The 12,466-nt window shown below is 50.4% G+C and overlaps 1 long non-coding RNA gene across 1 annotated transcript; it reads right to left on the reverse strand.

Moving 5' to 3' along the window:
* Positions 1-946: 946 nt before the first annotated feature.
* Positions 947-12,011, reverse strand: LOC147649304 (uncharacterized). The gene is made up of 9 exons (XR_015279188.1): positions 11,348-12,011; positions 11,003-11,236; positions 8,177-10,711; positions 7,832-8,065; positions 5,014-7,539; positions 4,669-4,902; positions 1,851-4,376; positions 1,506-1,739; positions 947-1,213 (listed from the first exon to the last, which is right to left on the reverse strand). It is a non-coding gene; the product is annotated as an uncharacterized LOC147649304 (long non-coding RNA).
* Positions 12,012-12,466: the final 455 nt, after the last annotated feature.

The raw sequence follows: 12,466 nt of genomic DNA on the forward strand, positions 1-12,466 counted from the left end.
TGCAGTGGTCCAGATGCAGCATTGCCCACCCTCCAGGCTGCTGTTTGCTCTGCTGAAAGACTCTTGCAGGACTGTGGCCCCTCTCCATGCAATGGAAATCATTGCCACAGCTCTCACTTGAGGCACTGGCATTTCCAGAGCCAGATTCAGGCACAATCCTACTGCCTGCTGAGCATCTGGGAAAGGTGCTGAGCATCTTCAGGCCTAGAAGCACAAAAGAGCTCAGGCTCTCCCCGAACTGGGTTTTCAGGGCAGCTTTCCATATCTCTGCAAGATTTCTTCATCCCTCAACACGTCTGACTTCATTATGTCCAACGATGCATTTGGGTTTCTTCCGTCCTCTTGTGTGCCCGTGAGTAACCTTCCACGTGGATGAAGGAGATTGTGTACAAGACAATTGATTGCGGCATTGCCATTTGGCTTCACTGTCACTCAGTTGAACACGGTCCTTATCTAAGAAGGACTTCCAAGAAATGGGTAGGAGTTTTGGCTGTGAGAGGAGCAGAAAGCACATTTTCTACAGCAAATTGCTAGCTGATGCACTTTCCTCCCTGCCAAAATAGTGATTGCCATTCATCTTCCTGGGAAGAATGTAAAGACCCATTCAGAGATGCCAGGTTCAGCTGGCCTGTGGCTTTGTGTACCTCATTTCACATGTCCAGTTTCAAGGGCCACTAAAAGAGGCTCATGTTTGCCTTGCTACCCACAAGTGCTGTAGGTATTTCCAGGAGAAGAGGGAAAACATCGCTGTCCTGTGGTGTGGTAGAAATGCCACCACAACTGTGATTGTGTGAGCAAAGACAGCCAGCGCTTTTTGGGGCAGCAGCAGCAGCTGAGAGTGTGGCAGAGCGGTTTTGATACTCTTTTTAGAGTCCTGCAAGCATTGTTCCCGAAACAACCCACAGCTTTGCAAATGTGCCCGAAGAAAATGCAAAGAGAACTGGGGTGTGAAAATCAAAGACTGTTTATCTGTAGAAGAAAAGGAACAAGAATGAACTACACCACATATTTACACTGTAAGAATATTGGTAACAACAACAACAACAACAACAAGAAACTATAGAACCTATTTACCTGAGAACAGATCTAACAAAACTCTATGAAACGTATTTACAGACAACTTAAACAAACTCTAAAACCTCTATCCTGAACACAACAACTGTAAAACGTATGTACAGCAGGGTGGCATCTGTGTCTGTGATGTCCCTAAGTCCTGGAAGGAAAAACAAGTAGCACGGTCAGTGCAGTCAGGCACGGAAGGGTGTTCCATGTGCTGCCGGGCTGGGACACTGGCCCAGTGGGACTCTGCTGCCAGAAGGGAACCTGGCTGGGGGCTGTGGCCCAGGCACTGGAACAGGGCTTGTGTGGCCCACAGCAAGCCCAGGCCAGGCCAGGGATGGCCAGCAGAATCCAGTGCATGGGCTAGCGTGTCCCTGAGCAGGGAGTGCCCAGCCCGGCCCCAGGCTGGCAGCAGGGGACCCACTCTGCCTGTGGGGAGCACCTGCCTGTTCTGCTGCTGGCATCGGTCTTCATCCCAAGACCATGTCTTCCTCCTTGTCTTTTAGATCAATATCCATCTCTTCAATAGAATCTTTCGTTTCCACCTCCATCTCTTCCTCTGTCTCGTACATATCCACATCCATCTCTTCCTCTCCAGTATCCTCTCCGTCTACTTCCATGGCTTCTTCTCTATCAGTCTGTGTATCGACGTCCGTCTCCTCCTCTCCGTCTGTGCCAGCCTGCAGAGGTAGCAAAATTTCAGCGTGGGGTCCCTTTCCCACCCTGTCCCACAGAGCTCCAGCCCAGCCAGGCAGCTGCGGGGTGTCCGCCTCCATGGAATAGTACCATACCTCTTTTGGAACAAATGCACACATCCTGCAGGGATGGAGAGCAAAATCCAAGCGATGGGGAGCTTTGGGGACTGCTGGGGGAATCAGGGAGCAGGTGGCAACAAGGTGACAGGGGTAGGCTTGGAGCAGGGTGAATGAAGAGCGTGCTGGCACAAAGAGCCAAGGGTTGTGTTGTGGCCGTTGCTGGATGCTGGAAGTTCTAGCTGGAGCGTGCACTGTGACATCACCGCCAGGAGTTCAGGCCCAGGCTGAAGAGGACAACGGAGACCGTAGTATGAATGACGGAATCCCTGGGTGCTTGGGCTTGGAAGGGACCCTAAAGACCATCTTGTTCCAAGCGGAGCAATCTTCGCCCAGAATAGGTTGCTCAGAGCCCCGCTCCCAGCTGGCCTTGGATGTTGCCAAGGATGGAGCATCCCCAGCCTCTGTGCACAGCCTGGGCCAGTGCCCCAGCAGCCGGAGTGGAAAAGAGCAGCTTCATTAGATCCAACTTCAAGCTCACTCCTGCAGTTGAAAGGCTTCTCCTCTCTGTGCCCATCTTTCCTAGAGCTGCAGGGAGGCCTCGCCAGCCCCCTTCTCTTTCCAGGCTGAGCATCCCCAGCCCCACACGGACAGCAGTCCGATGCGTGGCAGTCAAGGCTAAAGGGTAGCAAATGGCTACATCAGGAAGTGAGAGATGGAAGCTTTTGCAGATGGAAGCTTTACCTCTAAATGTAGAAAAGAAAGCAAAGTGGAGGGGGAAATGGTGGGACTCTGGCTCTGTTCTAACTGGCGAAGATTTTCTTCTCTTCTTTTCTGTCGTGCTAACCCAAGTTTTCTTGTTTGAAAGGAGGTTTAGCAAAATATCCATCGTCTTCTCCACTGCTGAAACACTGAACAACATCTGGGCAGGCTGAGGATGCAGAGCAAAACCTGCAAATATCTACTGCTGATCGTGATCCTGGGGAATGCAGCTAAAGCCAGCCAAAAGCAATTTCTGGAAAGTCAAGCCTGCTTTACGTTTTCTGGAGTTTGCTTGTGCCAACTTCACCAGTCATTTCTAAAAAAGGAAAAGAAACTCCAAGCATAACAGAGAAAAACACAAAGAAACCAACCCAAACAAACCAATCAAACAAACAGATAAAACACCCCCAATCAAACCAAAGGCAATGAGAAGTTAGGACTAGTTGTAAGGATATCACAGCAGGCGAATGGCTGCTTCCTACTTGGATCACCATCCAAAGCCACCTAGAACAACTTCTCCAAAACATATCCAACAGCAGAAATGGAAAAAGTGATCCATGGCAGCTCTGCATTGTGGTGAAGGATGAGCATGCAGTGGTCCAGATGCAGCATTGCCCACCCTCCAGGCTGCTGTTTGCTCTGCTGAAAGACTCTTGCAGGACTGTGGCCCCTCTCCATGCAATGGAAATCATTGCCACAGCTCTCACTTGAGGCACTGGCATTTCCAGAGCCAGATTCAGGCACAATCCTACTGCCTGCTGAGCATCTGGGAAAGCTGCTGAGCATCTTCAGGCCTAGAAGCACAAAAGAGCTCAGGCTCTCCCCGAACTGGGTTTTCAGGGCAGCTTTCCATATCTCTGCAAGATTTCTTCATCCCTCAACACGTCTGACTTTATGATGTCCAACGATGCATTTGGGTTTCTTCCGTCCTCTTGTGTGCCCGTGAGTAACCTTCCACGTGGATGAAGGAGATTGTGTACAAGACAATTGATTGCGGCATTGCCATTTGGCTTCACTGTCACTCAGTTGAACACGGTCCTTATCTAAGAAGGACTTCCAAGAAATGGCTAGGAGTTTTGGCTGTGAGAGGAGCAGAAAGCACATTTTCTACAGCAAATTGCTAGCTGATGCACTTTCCTCCCTGCCAAAATAGTGATTGCCATTCATCTTCCTGGGAAGAATGTAAAGACCCATTCAGAGATGCCAGGTTCAGCTGGCCTGTGGCTTTGTGTACCTCATTTCACATGTCCAGTTTCAAGGGCCACTAAAAGAGGCTCATGTTTGCCTTGCTACCCACAAGTGCTGTAGGTATTTCCAGGAGAAGAGGGAAAACATCGCTGTCCTGTGGTGTGGTAGAAATGCCACCACAACTGTGATTGTGTGAGCAAAGACAGCCAGCGCTTTTTGGGGCAGCAGCAGCAGCTGAGAGTGTGGCAGAGCGGTTTTGATACTCTTTTTAGAGTCCTGCAAGCATTGTTCCCGAAACAACCCACAGCTTTGCAAATGTGCCCGAAGAAAATGCAAAGAGAACTGGGGTGTGAAAATCAAAGACTGTTTATCTGTAGAAGAAAAGGAACAAGAATGAACTACACCACATATTTACACTGTAAGAATATTGGTAACAACAACAACAACAACAACAACAAACTATAGAACCTATTTACCTGAGAACAGATCTAACAAAACTCTATGAAACGTATTTACAGACAACTTAAACAAACTCTAAAACCTCTATCCTGAACACAACAACTGTAAAACGTATGTACAGCAGGGTGGCATCTGTGTCTGTGATGTCCCTAAGTCCTGGAAGGAAAAACAAGTAGCACGGTCAGTGCAGTCAGGCACGGAAGGGTGTTCCATGTGCTGCCGGGCTGGGACACTGGCCCAGTGGGACTCTGCTGCCAGAAGGGAACCTGGCTGGGGGCTGTGGCCCAGGCACTGGAACAGGGCTTGTGTGGCCCACAGCAAGCCCAGGCCAGGCCAGGGATGGCCAGCAGAATCCAGTGCATGGGCTAGCGTGTCCCTGAGCAGGGAGTGCCCAGCCCGGCCCCAGGCTGGCAGCAGGGGACCCACTCTGCCTGTGGGGAGCACCTGCCTGTTCTGCTGCTGGCATCGGTCTTCATCCCAAGACCATGTCTTCCTCCTTGTCTTTTAGATCAATATCCATCTCTTCAATATAATCTTTCGTTTCCACCTCCATCTCTTCCTCTGTCTCGTACATATCCACATCCATCTCTTCCTCTCCAGTATCCTCTCCGTCTACTTCCATGGCTTCTTCTCTATCAGTCTGTGTATCGACGTCCGTCTCCTCCTCTCCGTCTGTGCCAGCCTGCAGAGGTAGCAAAATTTCAGCGTGGGGTCCCTTTCCCACCCTGTCCCACAGAGCTCCAGCCCAGCCAGGCAGCTGCGGGGTGTCCACCTCCATGGAATAGTACCATACCTCTTTTGGAACAAATGCACACATCCTGCAGGGATGGAGAGCAAAATCCAAGCGATGGGGAGCTTTGGGGACTGCTGGGGGAATCAGGGAGCAGGTGGCAACAAGGTGACAGGGGTAGGCTTGGAGCAGGGTGAATGAAGAGCGTGCTGGCACAAAGAGCCAAGGGTTGTGTTGTGGCCGTTGCTGGATGCTGGAAGTTCTAGCTGGAGCGTGCACTGTGACATCACCGCCAGGAGTTCAGGCCCAGGCTGAAGAGGACAACGGAGACCGTAGTATGAATGACGGAATCCCTGGGTGCTTGGGCTTGGAAGGGACCCTAAAGACCATCTTGTTCCAAGCGGAGCAATCTTCGCCCAGAATAGGTTGCTCAGAGCCCCGCTCCCAGCTGGCCTTGGATGTTGCCAAGGATGGAGCATCCCCAGCCTCTGTGCACAGCCTGGGCCAGTGCCCCAGCAGCCGGAGTGGAAAAGAGCAGCTTCATTAGATCCAACTTCAAGCTCACTCCTGCAGTTGAAAGGCTTCTCCTCTCTGTGCCCATCTTTCCTAGAGCTGCAGGGAGGCCTCGCCAGCCCCCTTCTCTTTCCAGGCTGAGCATCCCCAGCCCCACACGGACAGCAGTCCGATGCGTGGCAGTCAAGGCTAAAGGGTAGCAAATGGCTACATCAGGAAGTGAGAGATGGAAGCTTTTGCAGATGGAAGCTTTACCTCTAAATGTAGAAAAGAAAGCAAAGTGGAGGGGGAAATGGTGGGACTCTGGCTCTGTTCTAACTGGCGAAGATTTTCTTCTCTTCTTTTCTGTCGTGCTAACCCAAGTTTTCTTGTTTGAAAGGAGGTTTAGCAAAATATCCATCGTCTTCTCCACTGCTGAAACACTGAACAACATCTGGGCAGGCTGAGGATGCAGAGCAAAACCTGCAAATATCTACTGCTGATCGTGATCCTGGGGAATGCAGCTAAAGCCAGCCAAAAGCAATTTCTGGAAAGTCAAGCCTGCTTTACGTTTTCTGGAGTTTGCTTGTGCCAACTTCACCAGTCATTTCTAAAAAAGGAAAAGAAACTCCAAGCAAAACAGAGAAAAACACAAAGAAACCAACCCAAAGAAACCAATCAAACAAACAGATAAAACACCCCCAATCAAACCAAAGGCAATGAGAAGTTAGGACTAGTTGTAAGGATATCACAGCAGGCGAATGGCTGCTTCCTACTTGGATCACCATCCAAAGCCACCTAGAACAACTTCTCCAAAACATATCCAACAGCAGAAATGGAAAAAGTGATCCATGGCAGCTCTGCATTGTGGTGAAGGATGAGCATGCAGTGGTCCAGATGCAGCATTGCCCACCCTCCAGGCTGCTGTTTGCTCTGCTGAAAGACTCTTGCAGGACTGTGGCCCCTCTCCATGCAATGGAAATCATTGCCACAGCTCTCACTTGAGGCACTGGCATTTCCAGAGCCAGATTCAGGCACAATCCTACTGCCTACTGAGCATCTGGGAAAGGTGCTGAGCATCTTCAGGCCTAGAAGCACAAAAGAGCTCAGGCTCTCCCCGAACTGGGTTTTCAGGGCAGCTTTCCATATCTCTGCAAGATTTCTTCATCCCTCAACACGTCTGACTTTATTATGTCCAACGATGCATTTGGGCTTCTTCCGTCCTCTTGTGTGCCCGTGAGTAACCTTCCACGTGGATGAAGGAGATTGTGTACAAGACAATTGATTGCGGCATTGCCATTTGGCTTCACTGTCACTCAGTTGAACACGGTCCTTATCTAAGAAGGACTTCCAAGAAATGGCTAGGAGTTTTGGCTGTGAGAGGAGCAGAAAGCACATTTTCTACAGCAAATTGCTAGCTGATGCACTTTCCTCCCTGCCAAAATAGTGATTGCCATTCATCTTCCTGGGAAGAATGTAAAGACCCATTCAGAGATGCCAGGTTCAGCTGGCCTGTGGCTTTGTGTACCTCATTTCACATGTCCAGTTTCAAGGGCCACTAAAAGAGGCTCATGTTTGCCTTGCTACCCACAAGTGCTGTAGGTATTTCCAGGAGAAGAGGGAAAACATCGCTGTCCTGTGGTGTGGTAGAAATGCCACCACAACTGTGATTGTGTGAGCAAAGACAGCCAGCGCTTTTTGGGGCAGCAGCAGCAGCTGAGAGTGTGGCAGAGCGGTTTTGATACTCTTTTTAGAGTCCTGCAAGCATTGTTCCCGAAACAACCCACAGCTTTGCAAATGTGCCCGAAGAAAATGCAAAGAGAACTGGGGTGTGAAAATCAAAGACTGTTTATCTGTAGAAGAAAAGGAACAAGAATGAACTACACCACATATTTACACTGTAAGAATATTGGTAACAACAACAACAACAACAACAACAAACTATAGAACCTATTTACCTGAGAACAGATCTAACAAAACTCTATGAAACGTATTTACAGACAACTTAAACAAACTCTAAAACCTCTATCCTGAACACAACAACTGTAAAACGTATGTACAGCAGGGTGGCATCTGTGTCTGTGATGTCCCTAAGTCCTGGAAGGAAAAACAAGTAGCACGGTCAGTGCAGTCAGGCACGGAAGGGTGTTCCATGTGCTGCCGGGCTGGGACACTGGCCCAGTGGGACTCTGCTGCCAGAAGGGAACCTGGCTGGGGGCTGTGGCCCAGGCACTGGAACAGGGCTTGTGTGGCCCACAGCAAGCCCAGGCCAGGCCAGGGATGGCCAGCAGAATCCAGTGCATGGGCTAGCGTGTCCCTGAGCAGGGAGTGCCCAGCCCGGCCCCAGGCTGGCAGCAGGGGACCCACTCTGCCTGTGGGGAGCACCTGCCTGTTCTGCTGCTGGCATCGGTCTTCATCCCAAGACCATGTCTTCCTCCTTGTCTTTTAGATCAATATCCATCTCTTCAATAGAATCTTTCGTTTCCACCTCCATCTCTTCCTCTGTCTCGTACATATCCACATCCATCTCTTCCTCTCCAGTATCCTCTCCGTCTACTTCCATGGCTTCTTCTCTATCAGTCTGTGTATCGACGTCCGTCTCCTCCTCTCCGTCTGTGCCAGCCTGCAGAGGTAGCAAAATTTCAGCGTGGGGTCCCTTTCCCACCCTGTCCCACAGAGCTCCAGCCCAGCCAGGCAGCTGCGGGGTGTCCACCTCCATGGAATAGTACCATACCTCTTTTGGAACAAATGCACACATCCTGCAGGGATGGAGAGCAAAATCCAAGCGATGGGGAGCTTTGGGGACTGCTGGGGGAATCAGGGAGCAGGTGGCAACAAGGTGACAGGGGTAGGCTTGGAGCAGGGTGAATGAAGAGCGTGCTGGCACAAAGAGCCAAGGGTTGTGTTGTGGCCGTTGCTGGATGCTGGAAGTTCTAGCTGGAGCGTGCACTGTGACATCACCGCCAGGAGTTCAGGCCCAGGCTGAAGAGGACAACGGAGACCGTAGTATGAATGACGGAATCCCTGGGTGCTTGGGCTTGGAAGGGACCCTAAAGACCATCTTGTTCCAAGCGGAGCAATCTTCGCCCAGAATAGGTTGCTCAGAGCCCCGCTCCCAGCTGGCCTTGGATGTTGCCAAGGATGGAGCATCCCCAGCCTCTGTGCACAGCCTGGGCCAGTGCCCCAGCAGCCGGAGTGGAAAAGAGCAGCTTCATTAGATCCAACTTCAAGCTCACTCCTGCAGTTGAAAGGCTTCTCCTCTCTGTGCCCATCTTTCCTAGAGCTGCAGGGAGGCCTCGCCAGCCCCCTTCTCTTTCCAGGCTGAGCATCCCCAGCCCCACACGGACAGCAGTCCGATGCGTGGCAGTCAAGGCTAAAGGGTAGCAAATGGCTACATCAGGAAGTGAGAGATGGAAGCTTTTGCAGATGGAAGCTTTACCTCTAAATGTAGAAAAGAAAGCAAAGTGGAGGGGGAAATGGTGGGACTCTGGCTCTGTTCTAACTGGCGAAGATTTTCTTCTCTTCTTTTCTGTCGTGCTAACCCAAGTTTTGTTGTTTGAAAGGAGGTTTAGCAAAATATCCATCGTCTTCTCCACTGCTGAAACACTGAACAACATCTGGGCAGGCTGAGGATGCAGAGCAAAACCTGCAAATATCTACTGCTGATCGTGATCCTGGGGAATGCAGCTAAAGCCAGCCAAAAGCAATTTCTGGAAAGTCAAGCCTGCTTTACGTTTTCTGGAGTTTGCTTGTGCCAACTTCACCAGTCATTTCTAAAAAAGGAAAAGAAACTCCAAGCATAACAGAGAAAAACACAAAGAAACCAACCCAAACAAACCAATCAAACAAACAGATAAAACACCCCCAATCAAACCAAAGGCAATGAGAAGTTAGGACTAGTTGTAAGGATATCACAGCAGGCGAATGGCTGCTTCCTACTTGGATCACCATCCAAAGCCACCTAGAACAACTTCTCCAAAACATATCCAACAGCAGAAATGGAAAAAGTGATCCATGGCAGCTCTGCATTGTGGTGAAGGATGAGCATGCAGTGGTCCAGATGCAGCATTGCCCACCCTCCAGGCTGCTGTTTGCTCTGCTGAAAGACTCTTGCAGGACTGTGGCCCCTCTCCATGCAATGGAAATCATTGCCACAGCTCTCACTTGAGGCACTGGCATTTCCAGAGCCAGATTCAGGCACAATCCTACTGCCTGCTGAGCATCTGGGAAAGCTGCTGAGCATCTTCAGGCCTAGAAGCACAAAAGAGCTCAGGCTCTCCCCGAACTGGGTTTTCAGGGCAGCTTTCCATATCTCTGCAAGATTTCTTCATCCCTCAACACGTCTGACTTTATTATGTCCAACGATGCATTTGGGCTTCTTCCGTCCTCTTGTGTGCCCGTGAGTAACCTTCCACGTGGATGAAGGAGATTGTGTACAAGACAATTGATTGCGGCATTGCCATTTGGCTTCACTGTCACTCAGTTGAACACGGTCCTTATCTAAGAAGGACTTCCAAGAAATGGCTAGGAGTTTTGGCTGTGAGAGGAGCAGAAAGCACATTTTCTACAGCAAATTGCTAGCTGATGCACTTTCCTCCCTGCCAAAATAGTGATTGCCATTCATCTTCCTGGGAAGAATGTAAAGACCCATTCAGAGATGCCAGGTTCAGCTGGCCTGTGGCTTTGTGTACCTCATTTCACATGTCCAGTTTCAAGGGCCACTAAAAGAGGCTCATGTTTGCCTTGCTACCCACAAGTGCTGTAGGTATTTCCAGGAGAAGAGGGAAAACATCGCTGTCCTGTGGTGTGGTAGAAATGCCACCACAACTGTGATTGTGTGAGCAAAGACAGCCAGCGCTTTTTGGGGCAGCAGCAGCAGCTGAGAGTGTGGCAGAGCGGTTTTGATACTCTTTTTAGAGTCCTGCAAGCATTGTTCCCGAAACAACCCACAGCTTTGCAAATGTGCCCGAAGAAAATGCAAAGAGAACTGGGGTGTGAAAATCAAAGACTGTTTATCTGTAGAAGAAAAGGAACAAGAATGAACTACACCACATATTTACACTGTAAGAATATTGGTAACAACAACAACAACAACAACAACAACAACAACAAACTATAGAACCTATTTACCTGAGAACAGATCTAACAAAACTCTATGAAACGTATTTACAGACAACATAAACAAGCTCTATAACCTCTATCCTGAACACAACAACTGTAAAACGTATGTACAGCAGGGTGGCATCTGTGTCTGTGATGTCCTTAAGTCCTGGAAGAAAAACAAGTAGCACGGTCAGTGCAGTCAGGCACGGAAGGGTGTTCCATGTGCTGCCGGGCTGGGACACTGGCCCAGTGGGACTCTGCTGCCAGAAGGGAGCCTGGCTGGGGGCTGTGGCCCAGGCACTGGAACAGGGCTTGTGTGGCCCACAGCAAGCCCAGGCCAGGCCAGGGATGGCCAGCAGAATGCAGTGCATGGGCTAGCGTGTCCCTGAGCAGGGAGTGCCCAGCCCGGCCCCAGGCTGGCAGCAGGGGACCCACTCTGCCTGTGGGGAGCACCTGCCTGTTCTGCTGCTGGCATCGGTCTTCATCCCAAGACCATGTCTTCCTCCTTGTCTTTTAGATCAATATCCATCTCTTCAATATAATCTTACGTTTCCACCTCCATCTCTTCCTCTGTCTCGTACATATCCACATCCATCTCTTCCTCTCCAGTATCCTCTCCGTCCACTTCCATGGCTTCTTCTCTATCAGTCTGTGTATCGACGTCCGTCTCCTCCTCTCCGTCTGTGCCAGCCTGCAGAGGTAGCAAAATTTCAGCGTGGGGTCCCTTTCCCACCCTGTCCCACAGAGCTCCAGCCCAGCCAGGCAGCTGCGGGGTGTCCGCCTCCATGGAATAGTACCATACCTCTTTTGGAACAAATGCAGACATCCTGCAGGGATGGAGAGCAAAATCCAAGCGATGGGGAGCTTTGGGGACTGCTGGGGGAATCAGGGAGCAGGTGGCAACAAGGTGACAGGGGTAGGCTTGGAGCAGGGTGAATGAAGAGCGTGCTGGCACAAAGAGCCAAGGGTTGTGTTGTGGCCGTTGCTGGATGCTGGAAGTTCTAGCTGGAGCGTGCACTGTGACATCACCGCCAGGAGTTCAGGCCCAGGCTGAAGAGGACAACGGAGACCGTAGAATGAATGACGGAATCCCTGGGTGCTTGGGCTTGGAAGGGACCCTAAAGACCATCTTGTTCCAAGCGGAGCAATCTTCGCCCAGAATAGGTTGCTCAGAGCCCCGCTCCCAGCTGGCCTTGGATGTTGCCAAGGATGGAGCATCCCCAGCCTCTGTGCACAGCCTGGGCCAGTGCCCCAGCAGCCGGAGTGGAAAAGAGCAGCTTCATTAGATCCAACTTCAAGCTCACTCCTGCAGTTGAAAGGCTTCTCCTCTCTGTGCCCATCTTTCCTAGAGCTGCAGGGAGGCCTCGCCAGCCCCCTTCTCTTTCCAGGCTGAGCATCCCCAGCCCCACACGGACAGCAGTCCGATGCGTGGCAGTCAAGGCTAAAGGGTAGCAAATGGCTACATCAGGAAGTGAGAGATGGAAGCTTTTGCAGATGGAAGCTTTACCTCTAAATGTAGAAAAGAAAGCAAAGTGGAGGGGGAAATGGTGGGACTCTGGCTCTGTTCTAACTGGCGAAGATTTTCTTCTCTTCTTTTCTGTCGTGCTAACCCAAGTTTTCTTGTTTGAAAGGAGGTTTAGCAAAATATCCATCGTCTTCTCCACTGCTGAAACACTGAACAACATCTGGGCAGGCTGAGGATGCAGAGCAAAACCTGCAAATATCTACTGCTGATCGTGATCCTGGGGAATGCAGCTAAAGCCAGCCAAAAGCAATTTCTGGAAAGTCAAGCCTGCTTTACGTTTTCTGGAGTTTGCTTGTGCCAACTTCACCAGTCATTTCTAAAAAAGGAAAAGAAACTCCAAGCAAAACAGAGAAAAACACAAAGAAACCAACCCAAAGAAACCAATCAAACAAACAG

This window comes from Cyanistes caeruleus, chromosome 25 (genome assembly GCF_971803275.1).
Source record: "Cyanistes caeruleus chromosome 25, bCyaCae1.hap1.1, whole genome shotgun sequence".
NCBI lineage: Eukaryota > Metazoa > Chordata > Aves > Passeriformes > Paridae > Cyanistes > Cyanistes caeruleus.